This window comes from Protopterus annectens, chromosome 5.part0 (assembly GCF_019279795.1).
Source record: "Protopterus annectens isolate FY-2018-M chromosome 5.part0, PAN1.0, whole genome shotgun sequence".
Taxonomy (NCBI): Eukaryota; Metazoa; Chordata; order Ceratodontiformes; family Protopteridae; genus Protopterus; species Protopterus annectens.
The window spans coordinates 1,792,358,674-1,792,383,125 of record NC_056735.1 but is presented as its reverse complement, the minus strand read 5'-3'; positions in this window follow the sequence as shown (position 1 = coordinate 1,792,383,125).

Sequence of the window (24,452 nt, the reverse complement as noted above, 5' to 3'; positions counted from 1 at the left end):
CCATACAAAATGACAAACACGTATACACCTACACATATAGGTATCTTTGTCGATTTATATATATTCATCTATATACACATATGTATGTATTAAATTGTATTGATGCATACGTTATGGACAGGCAGATTACAACATTAAGGTATTGCACATCAAATTCATGTGTATACAATTTTATTGGTTACAAGGTAACACCAATAAGTTCAGCATACAACTGGGTACATTTTTAGGTCTTTCTGTACATGATTAGGAATAGCTGCACACTTCCATAATGTCACCTTAGACTGACACACATGTTAGTGTATCTAATGTTTCCCTGGATATTCATAGATCTAAGTTGTCTGACTTCTATCAGTTCATGAAATCATAGAGATGATTGGTTAACTAGGCAGATAGGTTTCTGGTTTCTAGACTGAACATAGGTGCCAGCTATAGGTTTGAATCTAGGCTTTTCCTGTTTGTCTGCAATAATCATCATGTGTATATAGTATTGAGTGTGAAACATCAATGACTGAAAATGCAAAATATGATATTGTATGGCAGTGCTAGCTAACATGTAGTAATACATGACAATCATTATGTACTGAATATAAGCAACCCTTCTGTTGCTGTAATACATCATATTCTTCTGTTTGCAGCTGCTGAAGATCAGTCCAGGAATTGAGCCTTGTGCATAGAGCATATGCACAAGGTTGAGGAGCAGCAGAGGTAGAAAGGTATGTGTTATTACTTTCCACCTACAGAAATAGTATTAAGTATTTAAATCTTCAGGTTTAAATATGTAGTCTTTAAGCATGCTAATGTTATTGTCAGACTTCCCATAATGCATCTGCAGGGTATGTGTAATACATAGTGATTTATTGTGAATAACATTAATGGTAACATAATTTTAAGTGGAATGTTATCTTATGTGTTGTCAACAGGTTTTTATTACATTAGGGTTATGTACTGTTTGTTGTAGTGTATCTTGGTGAATTATATGTTATGCATAGCCTGCCTGTTCCATTATTGAATGGGTGTCCTCTGATTCAGCATTCTTAATGCTGTTGTGAAGCCTTTATTGACAGGTACTTCTTGAGTTTTACTGCTCTTGCAATGCTGTATAACTGCACTGTAATGGCTTATAAAATACAGCATTCAATAGCTTTTTCTATTATTGGTGTGCCAAAAGCCAGTCCTTTATTATATGTCTGAGGTGTTGCATAGTATATTCATGATCATCATTGCATTTTTTAACTGTGCAAGTATTATACAAATGTAGGCAGTGAAACGGATACATTTGTTGAGGGACAGTTACGTTTGTCTGTGTGATAACATAATTTCTAGCTATTGCATGCTGCCTCTGTGCTTGTGACTTTGTTCATTTGTTTAAAAGCTTTCAAATTATATTCTGATTATATAATATGGTGATGTCATCCATTAATTATGTTGCATTGCTCATCTCATTTGCATATACATTTTAAGTATACCATTGATTGTTAGTCTTACAATATGTTTTTAACATGCATATTTTAACCATGGCATGTAAACATGACACATTAGTTGCACATAATGATAAGTTATAGTGGAAATTTAACTGTTACATTGACACCTCTATATAAATGTATGAGGCACACACTAAGTAATGAATATGGCCATATATTTCACTCGGACAGTCTATTACAAGATTTGGCAGCTTCATTTGTGAATAAATGCTTTTTCAGTTTCAATTTAAAGACAGTACCCTCCAATTACTTCTGATGGCTTTTCCTTTCTCCTCTGCCCTTGTGCCTCAACTGTACCTCTTCGCAATTATGAGGTAATAACTCGTGGAACCATATCACATGCCCTCTGTCTTTTTCTCTTGTTTTTCTCATTTTTTTATTTATTCTCTTGGTGTCTATTATGTGCTGCTTCTAAATAGTTTTCCGTTATTTCACATTCTTTTTGCTGTAGAATCTACAAACTTCACACAGTATTCTAGATGTGGTTTCACTAACGTGTGTTTAATAAAAACGTTGTACCTGTGGAGTTCATACTCTACAGCTTATACACCAATGCTGTTGATGTTTCTTGCTTTCCCTTCAACTTACACCATTCTTCATCTTTTTTCCCATATTTCCTTAAAATTACTGTCATCTCAAACTTAACATCATCATGTCTGTGTTAGACAGTCAATCTATATTTTATTGCTCTTCTGTCACCCTAATAATTTATAACATTCTTATTTTCATTTATCTCTTTTTGTGCACGTATCATTTACCATTCTTCTTCTTATAAAATGTATAGCCTGGTAAGTTTTTATCCCGTCTTTTAAATGCCATTGCCCTAATATTACTAATTTATATTACAGTACATTTACATTAAATTTGCTTTGTGGCAGTAGGAGACATCACTCCCTTTAAGTGCGTTCAACATTCTTCCACATCTCCATTCTGATCTTTCATTTCCCCCATTTTCTACCTGTACTATGTTTTCTTGAATGCCTAACCTAACCCTAACCCTATCCCTGCCCCTATTCATAATCCTAACCCTGCACTCTATATTCTGAAAACTCCTTTGCCTAACAGTATCACTTTTCAAACAAAGTATGTCTAATGATGTGTTAAGTGTTTTCCCCAATTTTTAGTTCAGATTTTGACTGATCACAAGATTATTTCTGTGTGTGTTGGGTTCTTATGTATGCTTCTGTGAGCTTAAGTTTGGGAAATGATAGGATACAGATAGAATTTTTAATTTGGGGAATATGTGCATTGAGATTATTGAACACACTTAGTTGAAAATCTTTTGAGGGTGTAAAAAAGACAGAATGGACAAATGAGTTGATGCTTATTTTTGTGAATCACATATCGTTGAATTTAGTTTTATGTAGTGTAGCTAAGTAGGAGTGTGCAGGAAAATTAATGTTTGAATGAAAAAGTGGTGGTTGTGAAGATGTGCAAGACTGTGGTGTGTTTGTGCAAGTATTCACAAGTCAGAGTAAGGGTTAGGTAAGGGGATAGATTTAGAGTTGTGCATATTTTGTGCTGTGTGTGCTCTGTGTTCTTTTGTCTAGTGCAGTACTATTGTTAGGTAAAGGGGTTTTAGTAATGTAATGTTTAGGGTTAGGGTTAGGGACGGGGTAGAATTAGGGTTATGGTTATGGTCAGCAAGCATGAGTAAGGTGGTACAAGCAGGTTATCCATCTCATTACTTGGTGTCATATTGCTTCATGTATCAGTATGGGTTCATATGGTCATGACACGTTCCATGTCAGCAGCTCACTGAAGGAAATAGGAAACTAGATAAAGGGCTTATTGAAAGTAATTTTCAGAGTGAAGGAATACGTGTTGTTGGCTGCTTATGCTTATTTCCACTATCAGAGCAACTATTCCAGCCTGAAGATACATAACGTTTGTTATTATTGCCACTGCTGTTATTAGTGAACATGAGTCTCATAACAGGATAACATCTGTCCCTTTAAAAACTGTCATCTTGCATTGCTTCTTGCTCAGCCTATAAAATGCTTTAATTAATTAATTTGTTATGCACATTAATAGTTTGGGTAAAGGATGTTTTCATCCATGATCAAGCCTGATGCAGAACAGTACATGGAGAATAGTAAAACATAATTATGAGAGAAATACTGGAAGAACAGGATATTTTTCTGCATACAGATAAGGAAGTATATAAACTTCAATGAGAATCTCCTCTGCATGTGCTTATTCACTAATCATTATTAAAAAAAGATAAAATTATTTATTAAATGGTGAGGAACATTGGCCAATCAGATGGCAAGTTGCTTGTGAAATAAACTGTTCTACCACAAAATGGTTGATATGGGGCCTGAAATATTAACATTATCTTGTTTTAGTGATTTCCTTTTTCCCTTCTCAAGATCCATTTCAAGTCTCTTTTATATGAGTCACGCTAGACATAAGGAAGTTATGTTGTCTTCATAGTCCACTAAGACAGAATACCAGCAGTTTGAGTCACAGGCTTTTTACACAACTTTTGCAGCAGAAATGCTTGCATTTTATTCCTAATGACCATCATATACAATTCTCTCAGAGCCTTGTTGTTGTGTCTTTCGGCTTTTCCTGGTTAGGGGTCGCCACAGCAGAACTCCGGTCCGCTAATGATTGGCAGTAGATTTTTACATGCCAAGTTGCTGGCCCTGATGCACAACATTCAACAAAGGTACGCCCATTCACGCATATCTCCATACAGAAGACACTCTAGCTAAGAATCGAACAGGACAACGTCTTACTGTGAGGCAACAACGCTACCGCAGCACCACCACCGTAGTATAATTCTCTCAGAGCCTGTTTTAATTAATTCAGAGCAATTTTACAACTACAGCCAAAGTATCTAAATTACATGCTTTTATAAAGGTTGTCATTTTGTAGTTCTATATTAAAAGCATTGACAGGACCTCCCCACACTCTTCCTGAGGTGTCAGTACTAGCACTCTAAATCCAAGAGCTGTTAATCAACACTTCAAAGAACTTGGCCTGCTGCTCACCAGACCATTGACTGCAACAGTAGGAAGATTTTTTTTTGTTATCCTGAATGTTGGTGAAATATGGTAATGTTATTTTTTGCTCGTGTATTTTATATGCACAATATATATATATAATATATATATATATATATATATATATATATATATATATATATATATATATATATATATATATATATGCATATATGGCTGTATTATAACTCACTGAATGTTTATAATGTCAATGTTTGTAACATTGATGTACAGACATCAAAATACAGAAGGTTGACACATCTGAAACACAGGCTTTGACAAATTAGTAGCTATGTGTGCAAGACTAACACTGCTTTCTATAAAACTGTTGCAGTTATAAAGTAAAGTAATAAACATTCACGTATTATATGTAAACATGTTTCAGTGCTACATGTTACTGTATTTGTTTTGCTTTAATGTTGGTGTATGTGTACTTTTTCTTTAAATTATATGTGCATTAATATTTGTATTAATTTATGATTTACAGGATATTGTAATATGATGTCAATTTTCACCTATGTATACCTCTTTTCTGTTCTTTTATTAGTGGAGGTTTTTCCCCCTGGCCTCCACTGAAAATGGATAAAATTATCCAGTTGAACTTTTTCATTAAACAAATGTCAATAAATAAATAAATACATACATACATAAATTGATTACTATACAAAATATGTTGTCTGCTATCAGGTTAGCCATTTTCTTAGATGCCCTAAGTGGGATGTTCTTACTGAAATTTGAGATTGTGTAGGGGAAAGTATGGCAGCATTAAATGAAAAATAATTATTTATCTTAGTACCAAAAATAAATACTCAGTGATGTGTAATGTTGGTTAACTATACAACTTTATCTGATATTGAGATGACTTAAACATTCTGAGTGAACAAACACAGACATAACTCAGACCTTCTTCCTCTAATTTTAGTTTTCCTACTGATATTCTTGCAGCTTTAAATATTGAGAGGGATTCATAGAGATTACCGCAAAGTGTAGACTACATGTGCACTTAGTGTAATCTGAGTGACTAGAAAGCACAAAAACTGTGAGAAGAATTTTATTGAATATATATCGTGTACGCGGTGGTGGTGCTGCGGTAGCGTTGTCGCATCACAGTTAGACATTGTCCATTTGATTCTCAGTTAGAGCGTCTTCTGTATGGCGACGTGTGAATGGGCGTTGCTTCATTGAAGGTTGTGTATTAGGCCCAGCAAGCCAGTACGTAAAAATCTACTGCCAATCATTAGTGGACCGGAGTTCCGCTGTGGCGACCCCTAACCGGGAAAAAGCAGAAAGACACAAATAAACAAACAGTGTAGACTTTATTGAATCTGGCTCCCTGTCATTTCTTTATTGCAGCTTCTAATCTGCTGATATCAGTAGGACTAATTGCCTATGCGAGATTGTGGACAGTACCTGACTGTGAAAACTACATATGTGTTCCCTGTGTCTAGGTTATGTCATGTAGATGGAGACAAATTCCTTTGCTAAAGTATGTGAGAGGTTAAGCATAAATAAGTGGATAGATTTTTCCTTCCTTTGATTCAAGGAAATAAAATAATCATGAAGTACAAGCAGTTTTTGGTACCTAAACAATACTGGAACCATACTGTAGGGAGGATAACAGCCTAAGGGCTGATTTAAATTGTAGGAGGGGACAATTTTTCCTTTTACATCTGTTTATGTGGACTCATTCACCTACCAGTTTTCAATAATACAAGCTGGACAGGAAGTGTTTGTAGATCTGAGTTACAGTTAATTTAATTTAATGTGAGAAAATTAAATAGCACAACTAAAACAGATTTTCGCATTACTTGTTCAGAAAAAAATATTTTCTCACATTTACAACACATGAAAGCTCAGCAAGCAAGCAAATAAATAAATAAATAAAGAAATAACACTGAACTAGACAAAAGATACTCTAAGTAATAAGTCAATAAAGTTCAGTATTTATTTTTGTCTTCTTTCTGTGTTTTGTAGCATGCAATTGGAATATTTGTTAGTGTAGTCTCAATAAATTTTCAGACACTAAAACAGAGCAAAAATGCTCATGGTAAACTCTGTTTTAAAGCTGGCTGCACCTTTACTGCTCTAATGTACTATAAGTGCAAGATTCAGCTGCTGTTTGGTCTGAAATCAAAAATATGATTTTTTTGCAACAATGATCATATTACTAATAAATATGCTGTTACTGTGACTACCTCACACACACAAAAAATTCTTGTTATACTGTAAATTATTGATTTTATGATGATTTCAGGCTGACTCCAATGCTTACTGTCTCAGAATGTTAGTAAAACATGAAAAAATGCTGCTGAGCTGTTGTGTAGTATTAGCACCTGCTTATAAATAGAATTGCGCAACAGCACACAAAACTTTGACAGAATGCACCCTTAAATGAGTGCGCTTAACATTTCATCCCAAACTTCTACACAGATAAAAAGATATAACCCAGCGATCAATTAATTGAAATGGGTGGAGGAACTGTTTTACATTAAAATGTACTCCAGAATATATAATTATCATACATAAATTGCTGAATATAAAATTCAAACTGCAAAAAATGCAGATGCCCATTTTCTAAGTGCATTATGCATTTTGTGTACATGGTACAGATAAGATGAGTTACCCAGGTATTGCAAGCCACCCACCCTTCAGGCTCACCTCAACACTTCCTGGTATATGGTAATCTGTGTCTATTACACAAAACAGTAGTGTGAAGCAAAGTGCATCTCTAATCAATCAACAGCTTTAAAACTAATCATTAATCAGCAGCTTTAAAAGCTGTTCAACATTCTGAGCTGCCATACTTTTGTTTTCTTTTGCCTTACAACACTCCTGGGTATGTGGTAATATTTGTACAAAGTACACTCTTGTACTTTACTGCATACATTCCAATTCACACAAAGAACAAGGACATTCAAGTAGTGTCAGCTATGTAGCAAGTGCAAGATGTAAATGCATGATTTATTTAAACAGTTTGGCAGAAATGTGACTGGTACAATTAACAGTGTCTTAATAATGATGAAAGCTATTAGGTTACTAAGAAAATGATGAACTTCAATTGTATAAGATGCAGGCAATAAGGCATTAAGGGGTGTACATCATATAGATTAATATGTTCTCTTAAGCTTTGCTCTCAAGGTGAACTTAAACTTATTTCTCAAAGACATTGACTTTGCTATGATTGGCAACATGATAATTATTGTTTTTCAATACATGGGGAGTTTTAATTGCTGAGATATACAACCAGTAAAAAGCAAATGTGATCTTGTGATCTATTACAGAAAAAGTGGTCTGAAGCAAAGTGTATCTCTAATCAATCGATAACTATGCTGTTAGACATGCTAGTGCATAGTGCGTTAACAGCTTTTAACTGTATATTTCTAGTGCATGTCCTTATTGGCTGCCTTATGAGTGGCAGTGCAAACCTGACTAATAATGTTATGCATTTATACATCAGATACTGGCTGTAACAAGGCTATTTCTTTTCTGATTTTGGACACTAGACAGCGAGTTCCATGTATTACAAGAAGAATTAGTATGCCTTTCAGTTTCATAATCTTTGTATTCCTCAACACTGAATATATAGAATGCTGATTGTGCAATGTTTGCCATGGAACAGAGTTGCTAAGAGTATTGAAATTTCACAATTCTGTATTCATATAGGACAAAAAATTGTCTTTTTTTAAAGTCTGGGTTCAGTTATATGACTACCAGGACAAACAAGGTTGTTGTTTGAAAGAGAAGGTAAACTTAGGGGAATACTTTCCCAATGCCAAACAAACGATTGTACTTAAAACTATAAACAATGTCTATTCTTAACTGATGCACTTATGTATATAAGGCAGGGATGAGGATCACAGAAACATTATTTAAAAATATTGTCTTATTTACTGTTTAATTCAGATTTAGTTGTATGGCCCAATTCAAGTTTTTCATTAACAGTAAAAACAAGCTATGTCTACAGTACTGAAGTAGTTCTGAATCTGCCCATGAATTTTTTGGGATGCACTGCAAGGAACAGATTTTAAATACAGGTAATCAATCAATATCATTGGTCAGTGCTCCTTGTCCATTTTAAAAATAAACAAAACAATGCATTAATAAGAGCAGTAACATATCGGTGGTTAAATCTGAGTTGTCAAGGAACAGGAACAGGCTAAGACAAGAGAGGAACCCTGCCAAAGGAGACTAAATTGGAGAGACATGGTGGTTAATACATGCTTGTTTTGTGCTCATCATCTCCATACTATTCATCTGTGGTAGAAGGAGTTTAAAGTGTTGTGGCAGATTAGGACATGGAGGGCTACATAAGTAAATCCTATGTCACTGAATCAGTGATATGAGAAATAATTTGTTAAATGGTGGTGTAGAGTTGCTCTAAAGAAAGAAAGGGATGAAAACTGTCTTACAGAGTCCCAAAATGCCACTGATAATTTTGAAAAGCTCTTGAAGTACTTGAGAAAACAAAATGAGATCTAATATGTATGCTCAAGATATCTGAGATCTGTGGGTAGTCATGAGGAGATGTAGTAAACATTTTGGCAGTATAAGAGCATAAATTAAAATTCATTACATTGTGAAATGTAGTAATAAAATAGAGTGCTGCCTTTTCAGTGTTTGATAAGGTGCTTTTATTTAAAGTAACAGTGGTGTAGTCTGTCATCTATAGGGATAATTGCACGTTTTGCAAAGGGCTGTTTGAATTGTTTTTGCATCTTAGGGTAAGTCTGGGCGTGCACATTCTAGTTTTTTGTTTCAGAACACTTTAATGTTGCTGTGGTATTAGCAGTCAGTAACCTAGAGACTTTGTATGACAGGTTCACTTGTGTGAAAATAATTTTTGTAGTGATAACTACATGATGATGTAGTGACAGAGAGTTGGATCCAGGACAATAAGCTAAGTATTTGTAAGAGTTGCCATATGAAATGATGCTTTTCAGAAATTAGTTATTATAAATGATAAGGAGGAAGAGTATACAGTATTGAATATCAAGGAGTTTGCTTCAGATGAATTAACCAAAAAACAAATGTCAGGAAAACAGGCAAAAAGAAATTTCAAAATCAGGTTGCATAAAGTTTGAGATTTGCTGGAAACTTTTCATCACTTCATAGGTGGATGTAATTTATGTTCCATTTTATATTCACTAGGATATAATTAATGAACCTGAGTATTGAGCATCTGGGTAACCCAGACTGAGCAGTAGGCAATTTAGAGGTAGAATTATTGCACTTTACTTAACAGGTGTGCACAGTAAGTAGTTAGTAAATCATCTTCTTAAGTGTTCATATGAGAGGCATCTACAGGTGGCATTATTGTTCAGACAGGTATGTGAGGTAAATAGTCAGTAAAACATCTGAAGTGTTCACATGAGAAGCATCTACTGATAGCATTATTGTTCAGACAGGTATGTAAGGTAAATAGTTGGGAGGGTGGCCTAATGGTTAAGGTGTTTGCCTTGCAAGCACAAGGTGCAGGGTTTGAGTCTCACAAGGGAATATTGGCTAGGCTTAAAATGGCTCACAAGGGCAGTTAGCTTAGTAGTAATCTATGAACCTATGAACCTATAAAACCTCTGAAGTGTTCACATGAGAAGCATCTACTGGTAGCATTATTGTTCAGACAGGTATGTAAGGTAAATAGTTAATAAAACATCTGAAGTGTTCACATGAGAAGCATCTACTGGTAGCATTAATATTCAGCCAGGTATGTGAGGTAAGTAGTTAGTAAAACATTTCAAGTGCTCATATGAGAGGCAGTCTGAGAGTGGCATTATTGTCAGCCAGGTATGTGAGGTAAGTAGCTAGTAAAACATTTCACGTGCTCATATGAGAGGCAGTCTGAGGGTGGCATTATTGTTCAGACAAGTATGTCAGGTAAGTAGTCGTAAACTATCTGATGGGTTTATACAAGAGACATCTACGGGTGATATTATTACTCAGATAGTTATGTAAGGAAAGGTGTTTGTATGAGAGAATGTGTATAGATGGCATTACTGAAGTTTATTCATACAGGTATGTCAAATGAGTAGTTAGTAAAGTAGCTGAGGAGTTCATATCGGAAGTCAGTCTTAGACAGGCAAGACAACAGTCTGGTCAACCTGGTCAAAGACTGTACTTAGGTCTACAAACAATACTGTAGTAAGAGTCCTTTGTCCACATTTCAGATGTGTTCAGTAGCCGGTTACCATACAGAAGGTGCTGATTCGGTATGAGACTAAGAACCTGCTTGTTTAGAAGTGTTTCTAATTTGTCACCCATATATTAAGGTTAGCTATAGGTCTAAACAATCCATGACTGGAAGGATTGCTGACGTTGGATGATGAGATAATATATGATGATTCTTAAGACTAGATGACTACAGTTTTATATTTTTGATGAAAACATTGCTGTGATTGTTAAAGTATGATTGTTAAAGTATTCTATTTTTTTTCTGTTGTGAGATCTGCTTAATTTCTGTGGCTGGAATTTCATGGTCAGGTTTATTTTGCATTGACAATTATAAGAAATTGTTTACTCAAAAAGTTTGTGGTGCACTAGGATTTAATTTGAGAACAGTTTAGATATTACCTTATTTTTTCTGCCAACTACCACTGCTCTGATCAACTTCATAGTGCAAGTGCAAAGTTTACATTTCACTTTGGAAGCATATGAAGTGTTGACTCTAGAAAATTCACTTTAGTTCATTGTGGAACTTATAGGGCATTACTGGGCATCTTCTACAGGTTGTTTATTTCTGTTTTTTTTTTTTAACAGTTTTGTACTTCATGACTAACAATCATTTGAGTGATTGTCTTTTCTGTTTTACACCTAATTATTCTTCATATGGAGATGACAGCATGGCCATGGTGTGCCATGTTCTACATCCAGTCATCACAGGCTTTTTACTTTAAGTCCCACAATGCCATCTGCATGGCACTAAGCAACTAAGGAGTGCACATGAGGTTATGTAAGGGCTTTGATACTCCCCTTCTCTTTATGACATATCACCAAAGACCCTCATCCCCTTAAAAGCAGACACTTCTGTACAATCTCTGGTCTCCAGAATCATTGGTGAAATAAGCATCCTGGGATACATGATCACAACTGTCTTCCAAGAAACAGAGAGAATCGCGCACACACACACACACACACACACACACACACACACACACACACACACACACACACACACACACACACACACACACACACACACTTTACTATCAAAATTGTGAAATGTACCTTACCATTTTTCATATAGTTGAGGATAAAGGTGCAAAAAGGCAAAATTGTGAACGTAAATCCCATCGACTCTGAAACATCAACATGTAGCTTACATTCGGGGGTTTTAATGTTGCTGTTTTCAATTGGATCACACTACAGTGGGGACTGGGAAAATTACCCTTTTCCTGACTGTAGTACGATATTGTAGTTAGAATATATAATTAGCAAGGGGTGTGGGAGGCGCAGCCCCCCCATATGGGTAGTGCAGGGGGGCTTGCCCTCTGCAAAGCAGTATGAATGTGTTTACCTTGACAAAGGTGTTTTTTTCGGATGGTGAGTAGTCCAGGAACTATTCGATGTTGATTCTTGCTTTCCGAATGAATCACATTCTGAGCAGTTGGCTTGATGGTTTTCGCTGTTCCAGTTTGGGGATGTGAACATTTGTGGTTAGGGCTTTCATTATTTTGATAGTAAACCCACACACACACACACACACACACACACACACACACACACACACACACACACACACACACACACACACACAAATGAGAAATCTCTCATTATTACACTCTCTTTTCCAAATGCCTGCTTCAGCTTTGAGGTTACTAACTGAACCCAGGTCATCAGAGTCGTATTTAGGGTTTCCACTATCTATACCACTGAGCTGGCTTGCTCTTTTTATTGCTTTTCAGACATTTGGTATGTTACTTTATCAGACTCTTTTGCTTACTTTAATACATGTCTTTATTTTAAGTTAATGCTACAATGTTTAAGAACTCACCAGACATAACACTTTGATTTCTTAGACTATTTAAATACTTCTGTTATATGTATTCTGTTACTGTACTGTACTAGACCTGCTGTTGCCTGTATGACAGCTGAACATTTTCATTTGTAACCCCAGTTAACCAATCAGTTAGATAGACAGATAGACAGATAGATAGATAGATAGATAGATAGATAGATAGATAGATAGATAGATAGATAGATAGATAGATAGATAGATAAAATTTTTATCTAATTCTATTAGTGTGCTTCTTGGTACATTGAAAGTTATATTTCTCCTCTGTATCCTCACAACTTATGTAAATATCACAGTATCTTAGTTTACTGTGTTCTACAGACCTCCTTGTATAAGATATTATGTTACTGAAAAACACGCTGTTCAGAAAAAACTTTTCAGTGGATTTCAGACAATGCTCCCAGGGCTCCAGTGCTATTTCAGTTTCAGCAAGGGATTTGTAATATTTGATTTGCTCCCTGTTTTACTTCATCTAAATGCATTGGTTTTGCTTACATTGTTTGCAGCAGCTCTTTAAACTGTATTCCATATAGTAAGCTGAATGCTTGCCATTTGTACTAAAAATCTGTCTAGGATGCTTAAAATGCTGCTGATAATGGTAGGTTTATGCTTTGCGCCATTGCTTTAAACAAGTCTGAAAAATGAAGTCTTGCAAATAATTATCAAGGTTGATTTTGGCATAATGGTTAAGGGGTTTACCTCCCAGACACAGGGTACAGGGACTAATTCTCACATTTAAAAGGGAAATTGACTAGGCTTGCAATGACCCAGAAGGGAGTTAGCTTAGTACTTACCTATAAACCTATATATTTATCCTGTACACTGCGCCGATTCCCTAGGTTGTCCAGAAAATATCACATGAAAAAGTTGATATTCTTTTTAATAGTTGTTCTCTTTAGATGTTTATTTACATAACTGCAATTCTAATGCTGAAATGACTTTTTTTTACTGCTGATGCAATGTTTTTAATTGTTTCTTCTTGTTTTGGATTTAAATTAGCAGTTCCTCAGAAACGTCAGGTAAACTGAATCTGATTACACTGTACTATTTATAGACTTACTACAGTATATCGCATAAATATTTTGTGGTGGAGCGACATGACAACAGATTTATCGACTGTCCTTCATTATGATGTTCTCATCATAACTGTCAAACTTACATCTCCAAAATGCGTAATACTACCTCTCATAATGTAGAACAAATGGACAAAATATAGAACACTTACTAACAGCTCACTAACAACTTCAACTAGGAATGTCATAGGATTGTTAAAATGTGTTGTTTTATACTTATAAAAAATCTTAACATTGAGGTGTGGCCTATTCTTTGGATGTGGAACTGAATCGAAAGAATCAAAGAATCAAAATGAGGAACGTTATTCATAATGAGGTAATCTTGAGAGGTATGGATCTCTTTTGTCCTTTAAACTATAACCTGTGTAAACCATCTGATGCACAGACATGACATGATTTCATAAAACAATCATGAAACAATTTCAGAATTTACAGATGGTAAATTGTTTTGTGATATAACAAGGCTCTTAATAAAAGTCGTAGTCATCAGCCACTGTCTGCTCTCTTAGCTTTGATACCTGATTAGGACCTCTTTGTAAATCTGCACTACATCATTTGCATATTTTTATGGACTATTAAAGCATTGTCTGAAATCCACTGAAAAGGAAGTTTAGCTAAGCAACTCATTTTCTAATACGTGAATATTTATTTATTAATTTATGTCTCAGGTTGAACAAACCTGTAGTAGAAGTGAAAGTTCTGTGATCACACTCCTGAAGAGTTGTGTAAAACATGTAGGTGCATACGTACTTCAAAAATCATACAGCTTTATTGCAAATTATTCACACGCAGTCCATGTTGTTGGTTCAAAGTCTCATTTTTTTCAGTCAATTTTGAATTGAGCCTCTACATATATGATAGTGAGGCAAAACACGATGGTAATGTGATTCAGAAATATATAAATGTGCACAGTGGGACTGTGCCTGCAGCTGCTTGAACTCATTTGAATGTTCATAAGGGAATCACTAAATAATGTTTGGTGCAGTGGTAGCATTGTTGCCTCACAGCAAGAGGTTCTCCCGTTCGATTCTCGGCTGTAGTGCGGGGAGTGCCTTCTGTGTGGAGTCTGCATGTCCTCCCCACGGTTGGGTGGGCATTCGAAAGACATGCGTAAATGGGCGTGCCTTCGTTGAAGGTTAACCATTGAGCTGGCACCTCAGTGTTCGTGAAAATCTACTGCCAATCATTAGCAGACCAGAGTTCCGCTGTGGCGACCCCTAACTGGGAAAAGCCGAAAGACAACAACAACTAAATAATGTTTGGAGTTGTGCAGCATTAGTAAATGTGCATCTACAAAAGGCTCTTATGGCCTCTACTATGCCTGACCATGCATGACGTTGTCCCCTGGTGGCACCAGGTCACCTAACCTCACCTAATGTTTCATGGATTCCATGACATTGAAATTGTGGACTGGTACCATGTAGATAGGCATGCCATCCAAGAAACTGTGGAAATTAGTCAGCCTCATCTGCAGCCTTGTGGGAGTCATGGAGTGTGTATCTCAGTAGATGCTAAGGTAAGTGTGGCTGCATGTATACTAACTATAGGGACCTTGTAATGACTTATTGGAGACATAGTGGGGTCATCATTGGTATCTCCCTCTACAATACTCTGGTAGCTTATTGATACCATGCTTCATCATTTGGAGAAGCATGTGTGGTTCCCACAGACCTCAGAAGGGAGAACCAACACCAAGCAGGATTGCTATACTATAGCCAATTTCTCTGAGGTACTGGGGGTCATAGACTGTACCTACACTGAAATAAAGGCCCCGCCTAGTGAACTGGGAAGGAGGTAGGTGAACTGCAAAGGGTATCTGTCCGTCAACTGCTGGGTGGTTTGTAATGCAGGGGTATAATCTACATATGTGTCCATGCTATCAAGGTTGCTATCACAACTTCCACATATAGCACACCTGTGACCTGTGCCAGTGGTTTGCCAGGACTGACTTTCCATATGAGCATCTTGGTGATGCCAGGTATGCCCTGGAACCTGTCTCATGACATCCATAAGAAATCCACAAAATCAAACAGATCATGGATAAAACCTTGCCCAGTAACAAGCAAGGGACATTACTGAGCATGTGTTTGGGCTGTTGAAGGCACACTTTCATTTTCTGGATTCATCCAATAGTGCCCTGCAGTGTGACCCTTGCAGATGTTCAAAAATTCTGTCCTGGTGTAAACTGTTACACAACATTACACACAGGAAGTTACAGAACGGTGGACATTTGCATGCACAACAGTTCCTAGCACAACAGGCAGAGGAGACTGCATCAGAGAAGGAGTCAGTGAAGGAGCCAGGGTTTACCTTTACATGTGTGTATTGCACATGGGCAACCGACAATTAGTCGAAAGACAGTCTGCAAGATTTGCAAACGTCGAACGGAAAAAGGTTCAAATGTGTAATGAGCGAATGCACAGTGAGATTCGCTCATTGTACATTCGACATTCTGGGGCAGATTGCACTGTAGTGGGGAGTTGGAAATGGTTTCTTTCCCTGCTGTAGTGCAATCTCGGAGTTAGAATAATAAAGTAGGGGGGGTGTGGGGGTGCAGGGGGGCTTGCCCCCCTGCATTACACTTTATCTAATTTTTTTGTCGACATTTATGTTCAAAAATCAGTGAATCGGCTGTTCAATTTGCTGCTTTTCAAACATTAACAACTGTCGCTGTTTTCAGTTTCATTTTTTCAATCTGAATATATGAATACTCGCACAAATGTGATTTGACATTATAAAGGTAAACCATAACCAGCAAGAGGGGATGATCATGTCAGTAGGTGGTGGGAACAGTATGCCATGAGAGTGTCAAAGAAATAATAGCTTGCAGTTAGCTTCAGGACATAGTAGACAAGAGTAAAGCAGATGCACTACAGTGAAAATGATACATGGAAAATCAACACCAGACTGTGCACACTTATGCATAAACTGGCCATGCTGTGCATCAGACATAGGCAACTCAAGCAGTAAAGTACAAAGGGCAGGGATAGCTAACATCATTTGCAGAGGAGGGGAAGGGAACACAGAAGTGGATGCCTTTCATGTGTGTGTGTGTGTGTGTGTGTGTGTGTGTGTGTGTGTGTGTGTGTGTGTGTGTGTGTGTGTGTGTGTGTTTGTGTGTGTGTGTGTGTGCACTTTTGCCATTCCTGCAGTGAAGGAATGTGATGTACTGGGGGCTGTGGTGATGAGAGTATGGTTATGCAGGGACACAGCCTCAGCAGTAGTTGCAGTACTGTGGCTCATTCTACTAGATAGGTCCAGGACATATATTGCAGAGATATTAGCATCCCATTCATGTCACCACCCATGAGAACTGGAATTGCACTGGATGTACCATGACCCAGGCTAGATGCTAATTGACCTTGATTGACATCTGCTATGAGACACACCACTGTCATGATAACCAAAGCCATAACAATGGGGGTGTTCTCTCCTGGATGCAGACACTGCAACAGATGTCACTGTGAATGTGCTAGCATTGCAAATCGGGATCTTGATCATTCATGGCCATGTTGGCTACCATCTATGAATGTTGCAGTGCACTGACTACCTGGACTTCCCCCTCACCACTGACAAGCAAGTCAATGAAGACATTACACATTTCAGCATGTGAGTGAGTCTGTCCAAGAAATAACACATATATAATAAGCACTACCATAGGTCATTTACACCCTGCATCAATCTCAGTATCTTTGCCATGGCAGCAACAGTACTAGCTTGTGTTTCCACAATAGCCCTGCACGTACACTGAGTTATGGTAACTGACATACCAACCTCAGGGGATGGGTGGTAACTATGTCTCCAATGAACATCATTACCCATCCACCTGTGTGGACCTCTCTGCCCATGGATGCTTAGGAGCAGATTTTGAAATCTGTTTTCTGAGGGTCAACACAGTTTCCTGATTAATAGTGTACTCATTAACCTTTTATCCCTGTGAGGTGTGGTTAGTCTGGGTATCCACAGGTGTAGATGCTATGTCGATGGCCTGTGCTGGGGAAGCAGAAGCACCACTTCCATTTACCAGCTCATACCTGTCATCATTATTAGAGGCTGAATATCCTTGAATATCAGGCAGGAGTAATTTAATAGTGCTGGTGTTGGATAAAGAATTACCTGTAAGTTCACCAAAGCACACAATATCCAATGTAAGAATGACCCAGCACCAGGTGTATACATGCAAATGAGTTTTACAAATATAAGCAAGATAGCATGTCATACTTTATTTGCATAACTTGTGCAAATGGTTGTAGATGGTGAAACTCTGATTGACCTGTATACTGTAAGTCAGACAGTTTTAGTAATTTTGATAGTGACTAATGGTGTGCAGAGGACTTACAGGTATTCTTACACAGAAATAGGTCTATATACATAGAACATCTCCAGTGGATTGTCTCTAGGACCTGGCCAGCACTACCCCAACTTTTAACACTGTACTATGGGACCATGCATGGGTATATTACCTTTCAGAGAGGCCTTGAACTCCTTTGTCTCCATTAAAGGAGGTAGACTTGATGGTTCCCCACCTGTTCCCCTACTTTCCCATGCCAGGAGTTGTACTGTTTGTTGGGCAGCAAATACAATATAACTGGTCCTGTGGAACATCATTTCATAACTGTGGTTGTGGCCATCAGTCACATTAATGTCTGCTACAATATCATCCCAGGCACAGTCAAGGAAGACCTGGGCAGCTGCATACAACCAAAAAAAAAACTACCATTCCATCTGCTGGTACACCAGCCAGGAGGCCAGATGCACTACATGCTCCCCCCTCCCTCCTGCCCCAGTCCTTCAGATACCATTTCTGTAGCCTGCCTCTTCAACACATTAAAAAATAATTTCTTCTTTTAAACTGTAGAAAACTGGTTGCTACAAATGTAGTAAAAGATTGCTGCAGTTTATATCCTGCCTCTGCATGAAGTGCTATGGAACTCATGTTTTAGTTAAAAAAAAAAAAAAAAACTTCTTGTATTAAACTGTAGCAAAGAGTTACTATAGTTTGGTTCATCCATGAAATGCTGTAGTACTCAGGTCTGAACACAAAAGCTGGTATTGCACTAACTATCGATCTGAATTATGAATGACTGCACCCAACACATTGCACCCAAGGCCATTTCCTCTCTCGTCCCGCCTTAACTATGCTTCTTGAAAAGTACTGCTTTTTTATCTTCTAAAAGCAGATGCGTAATTTTACTTGATTAAATATCAAGTTGCTCAGTGTTTTCATCCTACTAACTCGACTCCTCTACAGTTTCATCTGTAACATGATGAAGCTTTCTGCTTTATATTATCATATATTCCCATGTGTTAACTACAATATTACCATTTTCTGCCCTACCTACTTCCTTCCCCTCACCTCCATTTCTTTGAATTTCTAAGCACTAATGCTGTATTATCTGTCTGACAAATCCAGTAATGTAGCTCTTTAAATGCTCAATGTTTCATCAGCTGCTAATGCATAAGTATCTTACATACTGGAATTGTTGCCTCTTTTTCATATGAATGTAATCTAAGTAGCAAATATATCTGTAATTGTTAATGTATACTACTTAATGTCTGTTCATGTATTTTACTGAATGTCTGTTTAAAATGTTTGTAATATGTTGCAGCTTTTCTTCCTGGGCCTCTGCTGAAAAGTTTTTTTTTTTGACTAAACACTGTCAGAAAAACAAGAAATCAAAAGCGTAACAAAAATATATATATATCATGCAGAGTCACCTGTCTGGGCATGATGATTATGCTAATAAAGGCTCAATTCATTACTGTTTCTGAATTGCTCAGTTTACATGAACAGCATACCTGCTAATTATTCTGCTCAATTCTCACACATGCATGGGTTTCTGAGGCCAGCACTGTGCATGTACAGTTCAGGATGTCCTTCCAGGGAATCTGTAATTTCAGATCTAACTATCTGTTAATGACATCACTATAGTGACTGATTTCTTAACAGCATATAGAGGGACACAGGACTACCATGTTTTACATATTAAACTGCCATTGTGAACTATAATATATATAGTACCTATATTATCTGAGCACACCATGCATCATGCATATAAGGTGCCCATTGATGCCCATCAATTTGCAACAGATGGGACAAGTGAGACATGATTTTTGCACCAATTTTTTGCCAGTTTGCACTGTGATTCTTCAATGTGAGACCTCATGGCTGCAGAAGGAGAGGGTAGTGCTATTTTAAAATGCAAGGTGGTGGGCGAAGGTGTTAAAATACTTCTGCCTCCTCCATAATGATTAGAGCTTGAGGATCCTGCAGTACAACTATCAATATCTTCAGTATAAGACTGAAGATTGGAATAGTTTAGTAAGGCTGTCACCCCACCACAGACATGCCACGAATGGAAAAACAGTGCCATCACCATTACAGTGACATGATGTGGCAAAATCCTGACCTCCTAGGCCAATGGGAAGATGGAGTTAAATAGCAGTCACTACCAATGTACTGTATGTAGAACATATGCTAGCTACAGATATAACCTGCCATTGCATGCCATCCATAAATATTATGCACAGGAGAACAGTGCCATTACCATTACAGTGACATGAGATGCCACAATCCTGATCTTCTAGGCTGATGGGAACATGAAATTTAATAACAGTCACTGTCTATGTACTGTATGTAGAACTTATGCTAGCTACAGATTTAACCTGTTGCAGGCCATCCATAAATATTATACCTTTCTTATCTCTATAGCCCCTGAATGCATTGAAGTGAATGGGCAACTACACAGGAGGATACTGTAGTATCAGTGTGCCAGGGTGAGGGTACTTGCCTCACCATATAGAGCTCTTAATGTTAACAGTAGCAGACTCATTTTCAAACAGTGATTCTTTCATAAAATCACTGCCAATTGTATAATAACTGGCATAGGTCAAAGGCAATAGTATAACTGCTGAATGATATTAGTGTGCATTTGTGGATGTACCCTACCATATCCTTGGACAAGTAGGCCAGGATATTAAGGCTGTATTCTCACATCATGAGGCTGTCCATGGGTTCAATTTCCCTGGCCACATTTATGTTAGCATAATTTTCAGTTGAGATTTCTCTTTCCTTATACTACCAAAAGCATCAGATATGGGCAAAATTTGTGTGTGTGTGTGTATGTGTGTGTGAGTGTGTGTGTGTGTGTGTGTGTGTGTGTGTGTGTGTGTGTGTGTGTGTGTGTGTGTGTGTGTGTGTGTGTGTGTGTGTGTAACAATACGGTTGCAAAATCAGATTTGTTTATGGTGAGAGACAATGTCAGAATTGTCTCTGGAGCAATTGATTAAGTAAATGAATATAAAAGTCCTCGTATAGTTGAGTGTACAATATACCCTTTTTTGAAGAGTGATATCCTCTTTCAGAATCATGCTTCAGTTTTCAAACAATAAGAGAGTTGTGTTGCCCACCCAAGGTCCTCTCTCCTTGATTATTTAACATACTACATAAGACTCTTCTTAGAAGTAGGTGTTTAGTCCTACAACATCTTTGAAGAAGATATTATATATCAGAGAATTGCTATATATACTCTTGAGTGCTAATCTGACGTGACTCTTGTGTCTTGTGTGGTGTGTTCAGTGCCTAGAAAAGGCTAAAAAGCTGGATAAATATGATGGAGCTGGCAGATGATTCCTTTCCACAAGGCAGATAAAATGCATACTGCTTAACTTTATCCAGACTCAGGACTAAAATATTAATTTATCAGATTGGTTAATTTTGTCCATTGAATGCAGCGGACTTCACTGACATGATGGCAGTTACCTCTTGTTAACTAGTTTTAGGCTTTGGACACTAGTGGCCCTTTGTTGTACCTGGGGGGGGGCAGACCTGGTCAATAATAATTGCCAAGCTGCTGGCTCCCATTTGATGATAAAACCTGGCGTTTTAGTGGGCTATTTGAAGGAACTTTAGTGGCCACTCCTTTTTACCCAGTATGCTTGAGCTTTCAGAGGTGCAGTATGTCTGTATACAGGCCCTACACATTAACAAGAGAAATATTTAATTGGAGTTCAGACCTACCAGATCTTCCCATATTAGGCTGTATTGGGATGTCATAAGGCTGAGGCATATATTTTAACACCTATACTTTCCTAGTTTTGATATTTAGTAGTACGGTTTAGTTTAGCTATCTTAATTTGGTCTGTAAACTTTATTAATCAATGCCCACGGTTACTTAGGCGTTATTACATTTTAGCTTGTATATGCTTCTATTTCTAGTAATGTTGCACAATTTTATTGTTGCTACAAGTTAACAGCACTTAATCCATGGTCAGGCAATATACTTTCAAATCTAGAGGTTCAGCTGATTCTAATATGATAGTTTAAATATGGTGAATGAAGCCTGTCAATTCAGTATATGTTTTTATGTTGCACTGCTGCTTGACAAGTCCCATAATCAAATAAGTGTCACTGTATATGCCATAGATGGCTTCAGTTTTGTGTTGGGCATGGGGGTATTTTTCATGTTTTTGCTTGGGTTATTTAGTCATCGGCTAGCGTCTTAATTATAAATTATAAATTAATTATACATGTTTTTATAATTATATGCTAACAATGTTTGGCATTGTCTTTTTCAATGCCCTGTTGGCTTTTAATCAAGATCTTAAGGGAGGTTGGAGCTAATAATGAGCATAATAAATATTTATATAATATCTAATATATAATATATATGTATTAGCACAACTGAATTCTGAAGTCATATATGATTTCTTCTAGACCATGTAGGGGATGAGTCAGATAGATGTTCATTTATGATAAACCCATACCGTATTATCTTTGTTATTTGCACTAGTTTTCTAAAATACCTTTTTCAAATTTGCAATTTCATCTTAGAAAGTGCTTGGTCTACACATAAACAGCAAAATAAGACAATAAGATGATTACCCATATGTGACCTTCACAGTTTGACTTTTAAGGAGGAGATGGGTTCCATTCATTTTTGACTGGGGTAAATACTGATCAAAAATACATTTCCCTTGCATGTGGTACAGGCACATTAAGGCTCAGAGGGTAGATCTATGATTACTGAGTGCATGAATCCTCTTTTATTTTGATTTAATTTTAATCTGCATTTATGCACCTTGCTCTGACAGACCTCATTTTTTTCTAAGATCATTTTCACAATATCTCTGTGTTTAATAAACATGATATAATTCTAGGGGTATTTGAAGCTGACTCTGATACTACTCTTAGATAAACAAGGTATCTCAGCTCTATATAACAAAATATATAACAAATGTGATAGCCTATTGTTGTGGGATATTATGAATGCCTAGGATCAGTATGATCCACATTTGTCCCTATACCCAAACAAGAAGGACTTTCCTCTGGATTCAATAAACTCTGTGTAGGAATAGTGCTATTACTGCACAGAGTGAACCATGCCTGTTTAGCATTAGCATTAGCATTAACAGCAATGCGCGTTGCATATTCATGAAGGTGTGCTACTGCTAAGGCTAAATGGACACGAAGAGTACTGAGTACAGGGGGTGTGTTTAAGTAGTGCATGCAGATATAACACTCTCCCTGCACTCAGGAAGTGCCATATAGCACTTTATAAAAGTATTTCAGTGTCTGTGGACACTGAAATGAAATATAAAATGAGTATTTCAGTGTCTGTGGACTCTGAAATAGCTAGGGGAGCAAGAAACTATGCAGGGTGTGTGTGACAGGTTCTGTCACACACCCCCTGCATTGTAAAAGTGCCGTACGGCCATAGCTGTCAACTATACAGGTTTCTGCAGAATGCCCAGATGCCTGCCTCAGATATGTCTCACCCTCCTAGAGCAATAAAGCAGTACAAAGCCATAAAAGATGGGGGTAGAATGGCACAAAAAGAGGGAGACACTATAAATATTACACTGACAAACCCAGAAAGCTGATAGAATGAAAGGTTTGCAGTAGTACAGAATTCCTGCAGGCTATGAAGACTGAAACACAAATGTCTGCCATGTGAAAGCGCTGTACGGCCATAGCCATCTACTGTACAGGTTTCTGCATAATACCCAGATGCCTGCCTCGCATACATCTCACCCTTCTAGAGCAAGAAAGCTGTACAAAGTCATAAATAATGGGGGGAAAAAGGCACAAAAATAGGGGCACACCTCAATTATTGCACTGACAAACCCGGAAAGTTGATAGAATAAAAGGTTTGCAGTAGCGTGGACTTCCTGCAGGGTATGAAGACTGAAACGCAAGTGTCTGCCATGTGAAAGCACCATACAGCCATAGCCGTCAACTCTTCAGGTTTCTGTAGAATGCCCAGATGCCTGCCTTACATACTTCTCACCCTCCTAGAGCAAGAAAGTTGTACAAAGCCATAAATAATGGGGGACAAAAGCACAAAAATAGGGAGACATTATAAATATTGCACTGACAAACCCAGAAAGTTGATAGAATAAAAGGTTTTCAGTAGCATGGACTTCCTGCATAGCCATCTACTGTACAGGTTTCTGCATAATGCCCAGATGCCTGTCTCACATACATCTCACACTTCTAGAGCAAGAAAGCTGTACAAAGCCATAAATAATGGGGGGACAAAGGCACAAAAATAGGGACACACCTCAAATATTGCACTGATAAACCCAGAAAGCTGATCGAGTATAAGGTTTGCAGTAGCAGAGACTGAAGCACAAATGTCTGCTATGTGAAAATGAAAACAAATTGCAAGCCAACCAAACCAAAAATACACAAAGGAGGAACCTTGTTTGCAGTCAAAACACCACCAAGTCGAGAAGCTCTTAACGCTTTTATTAGAACAAACCAACAGAGCGTTTTCGCCACGGACCACCGTGGCTTCTTCAGAGACACAAATTCAAACAGAAACACTCCATTTAAAAACTATTAAATCAGGAAGTGACACATTCCTGTTTCCTGTTA